The sequence below is a fragment of the Alligator sinensis genome, unplaced genomic scaffold (assembly GCF_000455745.1).
Source record: "Alligator sinensis unplaced genomic scaffold, ASM45574v1 scaffold747_1, whole genome shotgun sequence".
Classification (NCBI taxonomy): Eukaryota; Metazoa; Chordata; order Crocodylia; family Alligatoridae; genus Alligator; species Alligator sinensis.
The window spans coordinates 1,139,406-1,152,387 of record NW_005842254.1 but is presented as its reverse complement, the minus strand read 5'-3'; the positions used below and the strand labels follow the sequence as shown (position 1 = coordinate 1,152,387).

Here is a 12,982-nt window from a genome sequence, read left to right as displayed (position 1 = left end):
AAATTTAAAAACTGATGCAAAGATTTACATTATTGAGAATTTAAGTAAATGCACTGATAATGAAAGTGAGGTCATAGCAATGGCAAGGGCCAGAAATAGCGTGAACTAGTGCTCCACAAGTTTCCTTGCCATTTTCAGAATTTCTTTTATACTTAGGTACTTAGCAATTCATCTCTTGTCACAACCACCCTCTCTGGTATCCCAGTTGCATGCCTGCTTCGAGCAAGGTCCATGCATAAATATGGACCAGCATGAGACCGTAAAATTTTCTTTAACTTATGACTTGAGACATTAAGATGCAAATCTGGAGAGAGAAAAGATTAGTGACTACTATGAAATGGTTAAAAGCTGTTCTACGGTAGCATCTAAAGGTCTCAGCAAAGATCTCATTTTGCTAGGCACTGAATATACCAGTACTTAGAAAATGAGTCCCTGCTCTAAACAGAGAAGACAGACTACAGGTGGGTTGTTACAGAGAGAGTCTCTATTCCTACATTAGAGATTGGAAAGTAGGGCACACAGGGGGCATCTACACAAGATGCTATGGCACCATAGCAATGTGCTATGGCACCATAGTGTCCATTGGCAAAAACCATGATGCCGCCACTATGTCACTGTAGCAACATGCTCCCTCAATATAGTGTGTTGCTACAGTGACTTAATGGTCAAAAATAACCATGCATGCCCAGCGCAGTGCAGTATGGGTCTTTTGGAAGTACTAAATGACGGTGCAATAACAAAGGTACCATACGGCCACATGTAGACATGCCCAGAGAGTTTAAGACCTAGAACCTCAAAGGGGGCACCCGTCACTTTCCACCTAAGCATCGTTGAGGTCTAGGCCTAAACAATTTGCCTAAGTTGACTCAATGGGTATGTCTATGCCAGAGCCATCCCTTGGGGGACATGAATTGGGGTGACCGCTTCAGGCCCCACGCTTTGAGGGGTCCCACAGACAGTACCATACAGGCTCTGCTGGCTGCCGCAGGCTGTCATCTCCATGTTTTGATCACTCGCCACCCCCACCCACCCCCCACTCCGGCCGCTCACCACTCCCTTCCCCCTCCACACAGGCCCTGCACAGCCTGATATGACCCGGGCCCTGCAGACCCCTAGGGTCGACTCTGGTCTGAGTTGCTTCCCAGCCAATGAAGACTGCTCCCTGCTGACCTGCTCCTGTTCTACATGTAACAAACTCAGAAATGAGGCAGTGTATCCATGCAGACGGATGCTCCCTCTTGCCACTTTTGCAATCTCTCTGTTTGCAGTATAAACATGCCTTAAGTCTCAATGAAAGCCAACAAAACTTTTGGTATGTGCAGATGTTACCCTTAGATCTGCCTAAGTGAACATGGATTGATCTAAACCCATAGGTATGCAGATGCTCACTGTGCATAGATCAGGCAAAAAATAGTACAGGCAACCTACATATAAATCATGTCTCAGGTACACTAAGTCAAGATCAATTCAAGGTAGATTGATCTATCAAAGATTTGCACTGTCCCGCTATTGATTCAAGTTAGATTTCTACCCTCTAACATCCCAGGATGCTTTGTGCTCACCCCACACCAGCCAAGTGCCCAGCAAATCCCACCCCTGGGGCTGTCTCAGGGCCAAAGAAGTCCAAGCCCCAGCCCTGCCTCCAGCTAGCTGCAAGCCACAGAAAGGAAGCAGAGGGAAGTGAGGCAGCTTTGTTCTCTGCACATTTCCCAGGCCCTGGAGACCAGAGGCCCTGGGCCATGCACCCACACCCCCAAGATCCCATCACAAAGCACCCCACAATCTAACATAGATCCAAACTGTGGGGCCAGGAAAATCCCAAATCCACAGCCCTGGACCCCAGCATTCACACACCAAGCCAGGGAGCTCCACACTTCCAAATTCAGGCATAGCCCCACAGGCCCAGACCCCAGCATTTACACACTGAGTGAGGATTTTCCACACCTCCAGACTCAAGCACAGTCCCACAGACCACACATTTTATACCCTGTGACCCAGACCCCAAGATGGATCCACCTACCCACCCCAAGCAGAAGCTGATGCAGAAGGTATGCTTCTGGTGGGTTGAGGGGGGGAGAGGCAGAACCTTGGAACTAGGTTGAAGGTGACCCTATAACCTCTGGGGCTTGGCCTCATTCCTTGCAACTCTAGACCTGGACCCCAATGCTGGGCCCTCCATTTCATGGGTACCCCCACTATGAGCATCAGCCCTCACCCCAATCCTCAACCAGCAATAGGTGGTTGACAGCCCATCTTTAGACATGTGGTAGCATAAATCTGCAATAGTCACATTGCTTTCCTTATCTCTCAGGCCCATTCTCAGCTAATGAGCGTAGCTGACCACCCCTCCACCTACTCAGAGCATTTGGCATGGAACCAGGCTTCCTTGCCCATCCCTAAGCTGCAGGGCATTCTGCCCCCTGCCCTTTTGACTCATGTAAAAGCACTAAAAAAATTAATTTACTCTGTGGATAAAATGTAAGAAACAGTTACAAGTGTCGAGGTCCTGCACCCTGCCCCACTCCACAGTGCTTCAGGGCTAGGTGGCAGATAGGATGGGGTGGTTAAGGACAAGTGAAAACAACCACTGTTCAGAACCACTGGAGTTGCATTACATCCAGAACCAGAAAGAAATTCCCCTCTGCCAAGCTCGCTCTTTCCATGAGTCCAGATGTCCCCTGTAGGGCTTCATGAACTAAGGCAGAAGAGAATAGGCTGGGTCCCCAATTATGAGGGGTGGGATGAGGACACCATCAACTTCAAAGTTTGAGACCCCAGGGCCATAGCACCAGTTCTCCATTATCTGGGAGAAAGTGGAGCTGTGGAAGACCCAGGTATTGTCAACCATGAAGGCCACTTCACTCAGCCAGGGATAGAGAAGAAACCCTTCCAGCTGATGAACTCCTGGGTGCCTTGGGGAAGGCAAAGGATGGGGAGCTTGGTGCCATCCACAAGCCCAGACATAGTTGGGAAAGCCCATGGGGCAGAAGCCGGCAACCATTTCTTGTGGGTTGAGGCAAATTAAGCAGTTAGTCATTACATTCTGGATGTGCAGGCACACCTCCCAGGTGGCCTCTCTAGCTGTGGATTTGACAATACTAATGTGGTTGCCAACGGAGTGGATGTTGTAAGGGGTGGCCAGCTTCCAGATGGCAATGGCAACCTACTTCTCTGGAGTGAGGGTTTACTTGATGCCGGGGTCTGCTGAGAAATGAAGTTCATGAAGGTGGTTGGGTACATGTGAAAGTTCCAGACCCACTGTTCATTATGCCAAGTGCCCAGAATGATCTGAGCCCACAAGTTGCTGCCGGTGGTGCAGGCCCAGGACTGCTGCTTGACAATTTGGAGATGGTGTCAGAGCACCCTGGAGTCTGTGGTGTCATTGATGGCCTCCTCCTCTTCGGCCACGTGGAAGTCACTGGCCTAGTCCAGGATGCAGTAGGCGGCACGACATGGGACAGCTGGCTGCTGGCTCCTAGACAGGAAGGCACATCCCATCATGACTAACTGCTGGGCCACTTCCAGATGGGTGCACATGATGTCCTACAGCTTACAGTGATCGTTGCATAGGGTGAGAAGAAGGACATGCTCCATCTTCTGGGTCTATGGGTTTGGGCGCATGTGGTAGGGTGTTATGGTGGGGGTGTAGGCAGGCCAGGAAGCTGACATGCGCAATTAACAAGACAGGGTAGTAACTCTGGGTCCCTTCTGGAAGCCTGTGGGTGAGGCAGGTGGGGGGTCACTGTGAGAGAGTGGGGGTTGAGGGTGTGGTTCTCCATGCCAGGTAGCCAATCTGGAGAGTCACTGGTACTAGGCTGTGCCTGGCAGCATCCAGCAGCCCAGGGAGTCTGGAGAACTTGGTTGGATGCATGCATAAATGTCCCCCAACTGGGTCTCCACCAGCACAGGCTGCCTGTGCACCCTCTCCCCACGAAGGCAAACATGTACTGTGCACTTCTGGTTTAAACTCAGGTTACTCAAAGTAAAATGTATAAGTTAGATGAGTTCTCCTCCCTGCTTTCTGAATGTCTGCATGTACCCCATGGGCTAGGGACAGACATTTGAAAAACCTGAGCCTAAATTGATTCTATCTTTGCAGGTTAGTCTAACCTGCAGAGCTTGAACTGGTTTGGAGGTGGATAGACATTCATTTTTTAAATCAAGAAATGCAGACACATGCTTGCAGTGGCTCAGGCTAGAAGGTGGGGAGTGCTAAAGCAGCACCCCCCCTTCCCTTCCTTAGTGCTGAGATGGTGGGGGGGGCATGGCCAAGCCCTAGTAAGACACTCTGATTAGGGAGGGGTGTAAACCCCCACCCTGCCTGCACAATCCCAAGCTTTTCCCTATTTACTGCTCAAAGGGTGGGAATGTTGCCAGACCCCAGACCCCACAGCTAGCATTCTGAGGCAAAGGTGGTTGTGCAGTATATGCATCTGTTAATGATACTGAGCTTTTCAGTCTCCCTCTCCCTGCTTCTTCATATTGTCTACAGCAAACTGACAGGCAAGCAAGCCAGCAGGGTTCTGATAGCACAACGTTTATCAGCCCATCAAATAAACAAAAGCCTCTCATTAGTTCAAGCTCTTCTTAAACAGCTTTTTCCAAGGAAGGAATGGAGAGATATTACCAGCTGACCTGTTGATTAGCTCCAAAAGCTCCTGTCCTGTCTGCATTTGTCCTGTCTCAGTGAAATTGGAGACACACACCTCTCAGCATTAGCTAAAATACCTTATGGCTTCTAGAGTCAATGCCACTGGGGTCCTTGCAGAGGAAGAGGAGAGGGAATGGGGGGGGGGGAATTCCTGCATGAACAGTGAGTAGCAAAGTGGGGGGGGGCAGGGGGAAGCCAGGCAGATGCTGCTGTGCCTGCAGTCTCCCAACTCCTTGTAGCTATGGAGGAGAGGGGCAGGGGTAGCCCCACTCTCTGGAATAGACAGCCCCATCCAGCCCAGCCCAGCCCAGGGCTGCAAAGCATCTGGAATGCTGGGGGACTCTGGTTTAACTTAAACCAGGAAGGGTTCTGGGACAGAAGTTTCATAAATTGGTTTGACCCAAATCAGTTAAGTCTGATGCTACACTCAGCCAGGTTTATCTTAAACCAGTTTCAGCCATTTTGAAACTGGTTTATAGGCACTGAACTTATGTTCTGTTACAGTTTTAAATCAATTAGTTTCTGATCACTTAAACTGGTTTATATGTAATGTCTGTCCCTAACCTTAATTTCTAAGTAAATTTAAGAGCTCTTGAAACCTTTACCAACAGTGGATAAGGTATGAATTAAAATGTGACCAAGAGACACTTGTGGTAAGTTTATAAAGGATTAATAAATAATAAAGTGATGCCACACATAATGAACAGCCAAATACTACAGTTCATGGATAGTCAGAAGCAAATTAGTAAAGATATTTTAGATGTTATAAACCGTGTCTATATTTTTTTTTTAAAAAGAGTTTATTGACAGGTTGGATTCTGACAAAGCATAACAAAATTCAGCACTCATATAAAATGTGACCCTAAGGACCAAAACTGTGGTCCTTAAAATTAGGATAGGCAGTTAAATAAGGTGGAAAAAAAAATCACAGGAAGAGCTATAAAACATGGGATTGAACATCACTTACATAAAGGAAAATTGTGGCTCTCCAATGCATTAGAATTACTTCACAGAGTCAAAAGATCTATGAAGAAAAGAGCTGGCATCGAGAGATATATTAAAATTGAACAAACAGCTTTGATAAAGCTTATTTCAAGAGGCCAAGGAAACTAAGCATTGACAGATTAGAAGGAAAGTCCTTTAGTTATTTAGAAACTGGTTACAAGTGAAAATATATGGTCAGTTTAGAAGTGGGTGCCTGAATGAGTCCTTTTAAAAAAATATATTTATTTATATGGATAAGGAGCTAAATCATTAGGTAGAAAAAATCTATGGAGAATGGTAAATTATTTTGGTTGTTAAAAACTAAAAATTATCTGTAACTTAACCGTTAGACAATTGGGCACCATGATGGCAGATTAAATTCAACACAGTAAAGTGAAAGGTAATGCCCACTGGAAGGAAAAATTTGAATTACTCATACACATGGATGACTTTAAATTAGTTCTCTCCACTCAGGAAAAAACCTACAACACTGAAACCACTGAGGGGAAAAAAATCCGTGGACAGCTAATTGAAAATATCTTATTAATGAGTAGCTGCAGTCACAAAGGCAAACAAGACACTAGGTTTTGGTAAGGATGATATAATGAATAATAATAATGAAAATGTAATAATACAGTTATTCAAATTGAAGATTCTCCTTTATTTTGAATACTGGGTTCATTTTAAATTATTCCATCTTAATAAGAAAGTCTCAGAAATAGAAAGATCCATTGAAAGGGTACAAAATGATTAGAGGTATTGAAAAATGTAATTTATAGGACAGGGGGGAAAGTTTATTATTATTTAGTCTGGAGAAAAGATGAGTAATAGCTAATGTGACAGTTATCTAAAATACAAAATGGTAAAGAGGGGCAGGGCCATATACCGACCCTTTGCATTTTCACAGACCTGCATATTGCATATTAGCTTCTTTTCTACCTCGGAGAACACAAAACACTAGCAGAGTCTCCCTATTACTAAAGAAGGATTTGTGTCGAAAAGCTTTCAAAGAACATTTTTTCCAACTATTTAGCTGGTCTAATTAAAAGATATCAGATTCACCCAAAGAACCTTGCATGCCTGTGTCCTTAGACCGACATGGCTACAACCAACAACATTGGCAAGAGGGAGACACTTTATGAAGTTATTTATAAAATGTTATTACTATTATTATTATCATCATTAAATCCTCTAGTCCTGTTGCTGTTTATCTTCAGGCAATCCTCCACTGATTTCAGTCATATTTTCTTTAATTAATCATGATAAGACATTGAAGGTGTGGCCCACAAAAATCACCATACAGAAAAAATAAACACCAACTCATAAACCAAACTTCAGTCTTTGTGGGCATACTTCTGAGCCAACAATTAAGTTAAGTAAGTGAAGGGCATAAAATACAAAGACAGTTCCCTGCAGGTACTATTTATTGCAGGTACAAAATTATGGAGGCCTGATGTGAAAAAAAAACTGGGCCCATAAAGTCTACTTATAAATAGTTATCTTTTCACTACTAATGTTCAATGCAAATATCTCTATTTTTTGTAATACGTAACCATAGTTTCCAAGATTTTCATTTCATAGTAGTCTATAGGTTTTTGTAGGCAATTTTCTTTTTTTAAAACCATTTGCATGGGGCAATAATTAAATCAAATTAGCTTACTGGGTTGACTTAAGAAAGGGGAGAAAAAAAATAAAACTTTCTTTGCCTCTTTCCATTACTCAATAAATTATGATAGGCTGTTCACAAAGCACAAATTACAGGCTTTATTAGTATGTTCTGTGGCAAACTCAAAACCACAAGTGTTTACATGTGAGGCACGCATACACTTTGGGGTTTTAATAGCTGGTTGACAAGAGATTAAAGGCAGAAATATGGCATTTTATTAAAGCAAACATATCAGTATGCCTACCATGATAAAATGATCTAGTTTTCTTCAGACACAAAAGTTTCTGTTGAGTGATACCTTTGAAATTCCTTGAGGGCACCCTATTATTCACTTTCCTCAGCAGAGAGCAGCTGCAAATGGTCTCCAATTTTCAAAGAGTATTGCCTGGTCATTCTTTACTGTCAAAATGAAGAAGAGCATAAAAGTTAAGTCAATAAAGTAATATGAAATGCTTAATATAAAAATTCAAGAATGAATGATTAACCATTAAAAACTTACAGTAGCTATTTCAGCCAGGAAAAAAAAAAATTAACATTTCCCCTGAAACCTATTAACACTCCTTGTAAACAATATTCTTCCTTGAAATATATGACCTTTCCTAATGCTCTCCAAACACATGGCATTTTTCTTATATCCACTTTACCTTCACTGATATGCAGTAGAATTCCTCAGGAGAGGGTGTTTTGAGCCCCTTCCTCTGGTGCACGGAGAAATGTATTCTTTTATTGCATTCTACCTTGCAAATACACCTAATCTTCTGCTTTAGATTTTAAAACCCTTCCCAGTCTGTGAGTCACACAACCTGTTGTAGTTGCTGACATGCCATGACCAATATAGCACTTGTCAAATGTTAAATACATACCGATTTCATTCATTTGAGCCAGCTGTAGATACATTTGTATACACAGGAAGCAATAACTTGCTTTCCTTCTGCAATCAATAGGGCAGTAATTTTCAATCAAGTGAATTCCTGGGCTTCTTCTTTTAACCAAATGTAATTTCACCTAGTGAGTTTTCCTTCAGTGTTAAAGTTCTAAAAAAGGAAGAGGCTGCAGTAAGTCACACAGAGAATTAAGGGACATGATTCCTACTCAGTAGGTAAAAGGACATGGAGATTGTTCCCCAGGAAGGCACAAATGGCACTTTCAAGTTTGCCAAATATATTGCTAGCTGCTTGAAAGGTTGCTAAAAGGCCACAGTGCCACTGAAAGGTATGGAGGTGGTCAGGATCAGAATGCTTTGAAGTCTCACACTATATCTGCAGAATTAAATGTGGCCTCTAGGATTACCAGTGATTTGCAGCTTGCTTGGAGCAGCCACATTAGCAAAGGACTGGAATAAGTCAAGCATGTAAAAGCAAAAAGAGCAAAGGCACCTGTGTTGGCAAAATTCCAGCCATGTGCCCTGAAGGGAGACAGAGTGAAAGAAAATGGGATGATAGGGAAGAATGGTTCACCAGCCAGTTGGATGCCTGTAGTCTATTGGTAGTTCATGAACAAGGACTGATTGGGCTCCCGTGACTCCAGCCTCCTCCTGAGACCTACCCATGGGAAAGGTCACACACAAAGTTTACAACAGTTGATAAAAGGCACCGTGTTTTGACTGCAGTTCACAAAACACAGAACTCTGAATCCTGTTTCCATTGGTCTGTGAAGATGTTGCACACAGGGGATATGGGTAGGTTTGGCAAAATTCAATTTAAAAAAATGATGGTTAAAATAGATGGTTATTTTAAAGCATTTATTTCTATTTTTATCTATTTAAATTTTTAGGCAAGGTGGGGAGAACCTGGTGACACTTCCCACACACTGCTTCTTTGGCAGCACCTCAGGCAGCTGCTGGAAGAGCTGGAGGCCATGTAAGGCTGTGCTAGAAGTGGGGGTTGGAGGGGCAGAGCTGTTGGGGGTCCACTGCTGTCAGCCATGGCTCTGTGGGAGTTTGGCCCATGTGTGTGTGCACGTGCATGTCTGCATGCATGTGTCTGTGTTTGTGTGTGTGCTTGCATCTATCCAGGGACTAGAGGAGCCCCTGAGTGGGTGAGGCCCTTCCCCTGCCTCCTCCTGGTGAGCCCCCACTACAGCAGGCAGGTTTCACCTGCATACCCACCTGGGGTCCAGCTTGTCCTCTGCCAACCTGGACTGGTGCCAGAGGAGCAACCTGGGCCCTGTTGTCTCCCCCAATCCCCAGTGGGGCTGGCTGGGAGCCAGACCTTTCTCTGCTGTCAGGGCACAGACCTGGCTTCTGCCCACCCCCTGATTTTCATCTGGGTCCTGCAGCCAGGAACCTTAGTCATGGCTGGTATGTGCATGCACAAGGCACCTCCTGCCTCTGATTTTCTAACCCGCATCCCAATTTTTTTTTTTCTTAACACTCTTCTTTTGATGATAACTGACAGAAATATTTTTCCCTGGGTCTGTGAGTATTAGGCAAAAATCACCATTTATTGGTGTTTCTTGATAAAAATCAAATCCTGCCAAGCCTAGATATGAGTTTGTGGGGCATGAAAATTATTATGTAGCCACAGACATGCATTGGTATGGTACTAGATTAGGGACACTGGTCACCTAAGAAATTATTAAGATTAAGAGAGAACCTAATTTGAAAAAAAAAAAATGAAATCTGAGCAAAATCCTACTTTTGGAGAAAAATTCTAAAATCAGGGATTCCAGTCCCCTTGTATGTGTAAATCTCCCTTTGACATCAATAGTGGTTCTGAAAGGCTAGAGAAGATGAGATATAAAAGACAAGGTGCACCACATGTATCTGAAGGAAAATATTGCCTCTGATTTTAAGGAACAGCATTTTCACTTCATGATAGGATTTTTAGTAACCTGTAAGATTTGAACTCTTAGATCCTATTAAGTACGTTTAGAATGAATAATAGATTAGAAATGGTGGTATAGTCAATGAGTGCAGAGCACCCATCCCTCAAAAATGGGCACTGCTTGGATAGTGCATAATGTATGAAAAGCAAGTCACATAGGGCATGTACAAACATTACATTTCAACTGGTGGAACTGCACCAGTTGAAATGTAATGTTTGTACATGCCCTATGTCAGAGGTTCCCAAACACCGGGCTGCAGCCTGGTACCAGGCCATGGTGGGTTGGCTACAGGGTCGTGGCACAAGCCCCCCGCTCGGAGCTCCATCTGTCTACCTGGCCGAGCGGCTTCTGGGGTCACATCTGAGCTTCTGGGGTTAAAGTAAGGTGGCGGGGGAGCTCCGGGAGGGAGGCAGCCGGCTCTGCACTCCCTGTCCTGCTCCTGCCAGGCCGCGGTAAAAAAAATGTTGGGAACCACTGCCCTATGTGGCCTGCCTTTCTGTGTACAACTGTGCAAAGCACTTCAACCACTTCAAAAATAACTGACAGTGGAACTGTCCACCACATCAGATGAGGGTGAAGTAGTAATTCACTGCATGCATTCATAAAGCCCAATCCTTCTTATTACTGAATGGCTAATTACAGGCATTCAAAAAGCCCCTGGTGCAAGCACTCTATCATGATTTACTTAAGGTGCTATAAGTTATAGCGCCAATGAACCAAACAGACATTTGCAGCTTGGGGCAGGGGGTGCTCAGAGCCTGCCTACATAGGCCACAGGGGGTGTTCCCACATGCCTGAGTGGGCCCTCTCCCAGCCCCAGCCCCCAAATCTCCCTCCCATCTGGTGACTATCAGGGGCTGCAGGGCCAGAGCTGCTACAGGGACAAACAGCCAAGACCCCATCCCCTGCAGCCCTCCTGACCAGGCAGTGGCATGCCACAGGGCCAGGCTGCTGCAGGGAGAGAGAACCCTTTTCTACCCCCAACCTCCCAACTGCAGCTCACAGCTGGCCTGAGGAAGGTGGCAGAACTGGGATCAGAGGCTATCACTGTCTCAGGTCAGAGACAGCTGAAGTGGCAGGGCCAGCCCAGTACTCAGAGCAAATGAGGTAAGCACAGTCCTGCATAAAGCCATCTGAGATGGTGGCAATCATGCTCCAAGTTAACCTTGGCACAGACATTCAATAAAGTGCTCTAACAGAAAACGCTTTAGTCTAATACCTCATCCATTGATGGTTAATTTAGAGCATGATCCACCATTGTAAAAGCACTGTAAGAGCTGTGAAATTCTATTCAGTTACAGCTTTAGAACACTTTCTGGTGCTTAAAAAGTGATAGGTGTAACGTCTGTACCAAACCTGCGGAACTGAAGCTGGTATCAGAAATCAGAAGGAGCAAAAGCAAAGGGGACTGCACATGCCAGCAAAAAAACAAGCCACATGCACAAGGGAAGTAAACCTGGATAAGCTGCACTTAAAAATGGTAAAGAAACATGGGCACCATATATATGCTGTGGAAGCCGTAGGAGACGCAAGCTAGTTTTTTGAACATAGAATATTTAGGCTATAATCTAGATCAAGTTGATGAGTAACTTGAGGAGTATCACTGAATTTTCTGGCAATAATTATGCAATAAGGTACAAAACAATATGAAAGGGCATCAGAGGTAAGAACATAGAAATCAACTCCTCATTTGTTAATCTAATATGTAATGAGGTCACTTAACTAAAATGAACCCTGAGTTTACAAATGCAAAAATGGAGGTCCGATTAGTCAGACCAAAACTTAGGCTCAATTTCTACTTCATAAATATTAGGATAAAATAAGCTGATGCAATGAAAGCTAGTAGATTTTTGCAGTTTATAAAAAGGGAAAAAAACCCAAAAAATCAAAGACATTTAAAATTAGATTTGAACTAAATGCTAAGAAATTCACATGCTAAAATATGAATCCTTTTTTCAATAATGCTATACCAATTCATTTTAATAAACTTGTAAGTATAAAGTTTGCAACTAATTTAGATCAGAAACAACACATTAAAGCCTATTGTAAGCAGTGATATTAAAAGCTTTACTTTACATTTTAATAGAGAAAAACAAGCATTAACAAACAAGCTAAACCCATATATAATAAAAGTCCAAGAAAATAACTTGAATGTTATTTTTTAATAAAAACATTTAAATTAAAGTAATCATAATTAAGGAGTAACAGGCTAAAGGATGGTCAGAAAAATGTCAGTCTTGCTGAGGCTTATATATCTGCTTATCTTAATACATGGGAAGCAATCAGTGGAACTTCTCAGAGTTTGTGAAGTTAAGTGAACATGTAAATCTGAGGTCACAGGGAAGAGATGAATTTATTGTGGGCCACTCAAGTTACTAAAACTATATCTAAGAAAGTCAAGCAGGATTTGACTGCATGCAGAAGCATTGGGAAGAGCAGAATAGTCATTTCCCATATAACATTTGAAAATGTTAAATAGGAAATTGTCAGAAGTGCCATACAGATATAAGGCAATCAGGACTTGTAGTAGAGATGATATCTCTTATTAGACCTACAAAATGTTTGCAAAATACATTTCTTTAATTGCAAGCTTTTTTTTTTGCTTGTTTGTTTGGGTTGTTTTGCAAAAATCTTGTTGGTCTAATAAAAGATATCATCTCTACTACAAGTCCTCGTTGCCTTTTCCTCTAGACCAATACGGCTACAACCAGGATGCCTGATACAGATATAAGTGCCTATTATGGTCTTTGGTTCTTATACAACAAATACACCATAAGGAGACCATACAGAAGGTGGGGTCAATACAAATGTGTTTGCTACCAGCATACATCATACAATGCCTAACTACACCCATT

General features: G+C 43.3%; 1 long non-coding RNA gene across 1 annotated transcript; it reads right to left on the bottom strand.

Moving 5' to 3' along the window:
• Positions 1 to 3,086: 3,086 nt before the first annotated feature.
• Positions 3,087 to 8,112, bottom strand: LOC106722394. Its single transcript, XR_001358338.1, has 3 exons — positions 7,946 to 8,112; positions 7,546 to 7,700; positions 3,087 to 3,475 (listed from the first exon to the last, which is right to left on the bottom strand). It is a non-coding gene; the product is annotated as an uncharacterized LOC106722394 (long non-coding RNA).
• Positions 8,113 to 12,982: the final 4,870 nt, after the last annotated feature.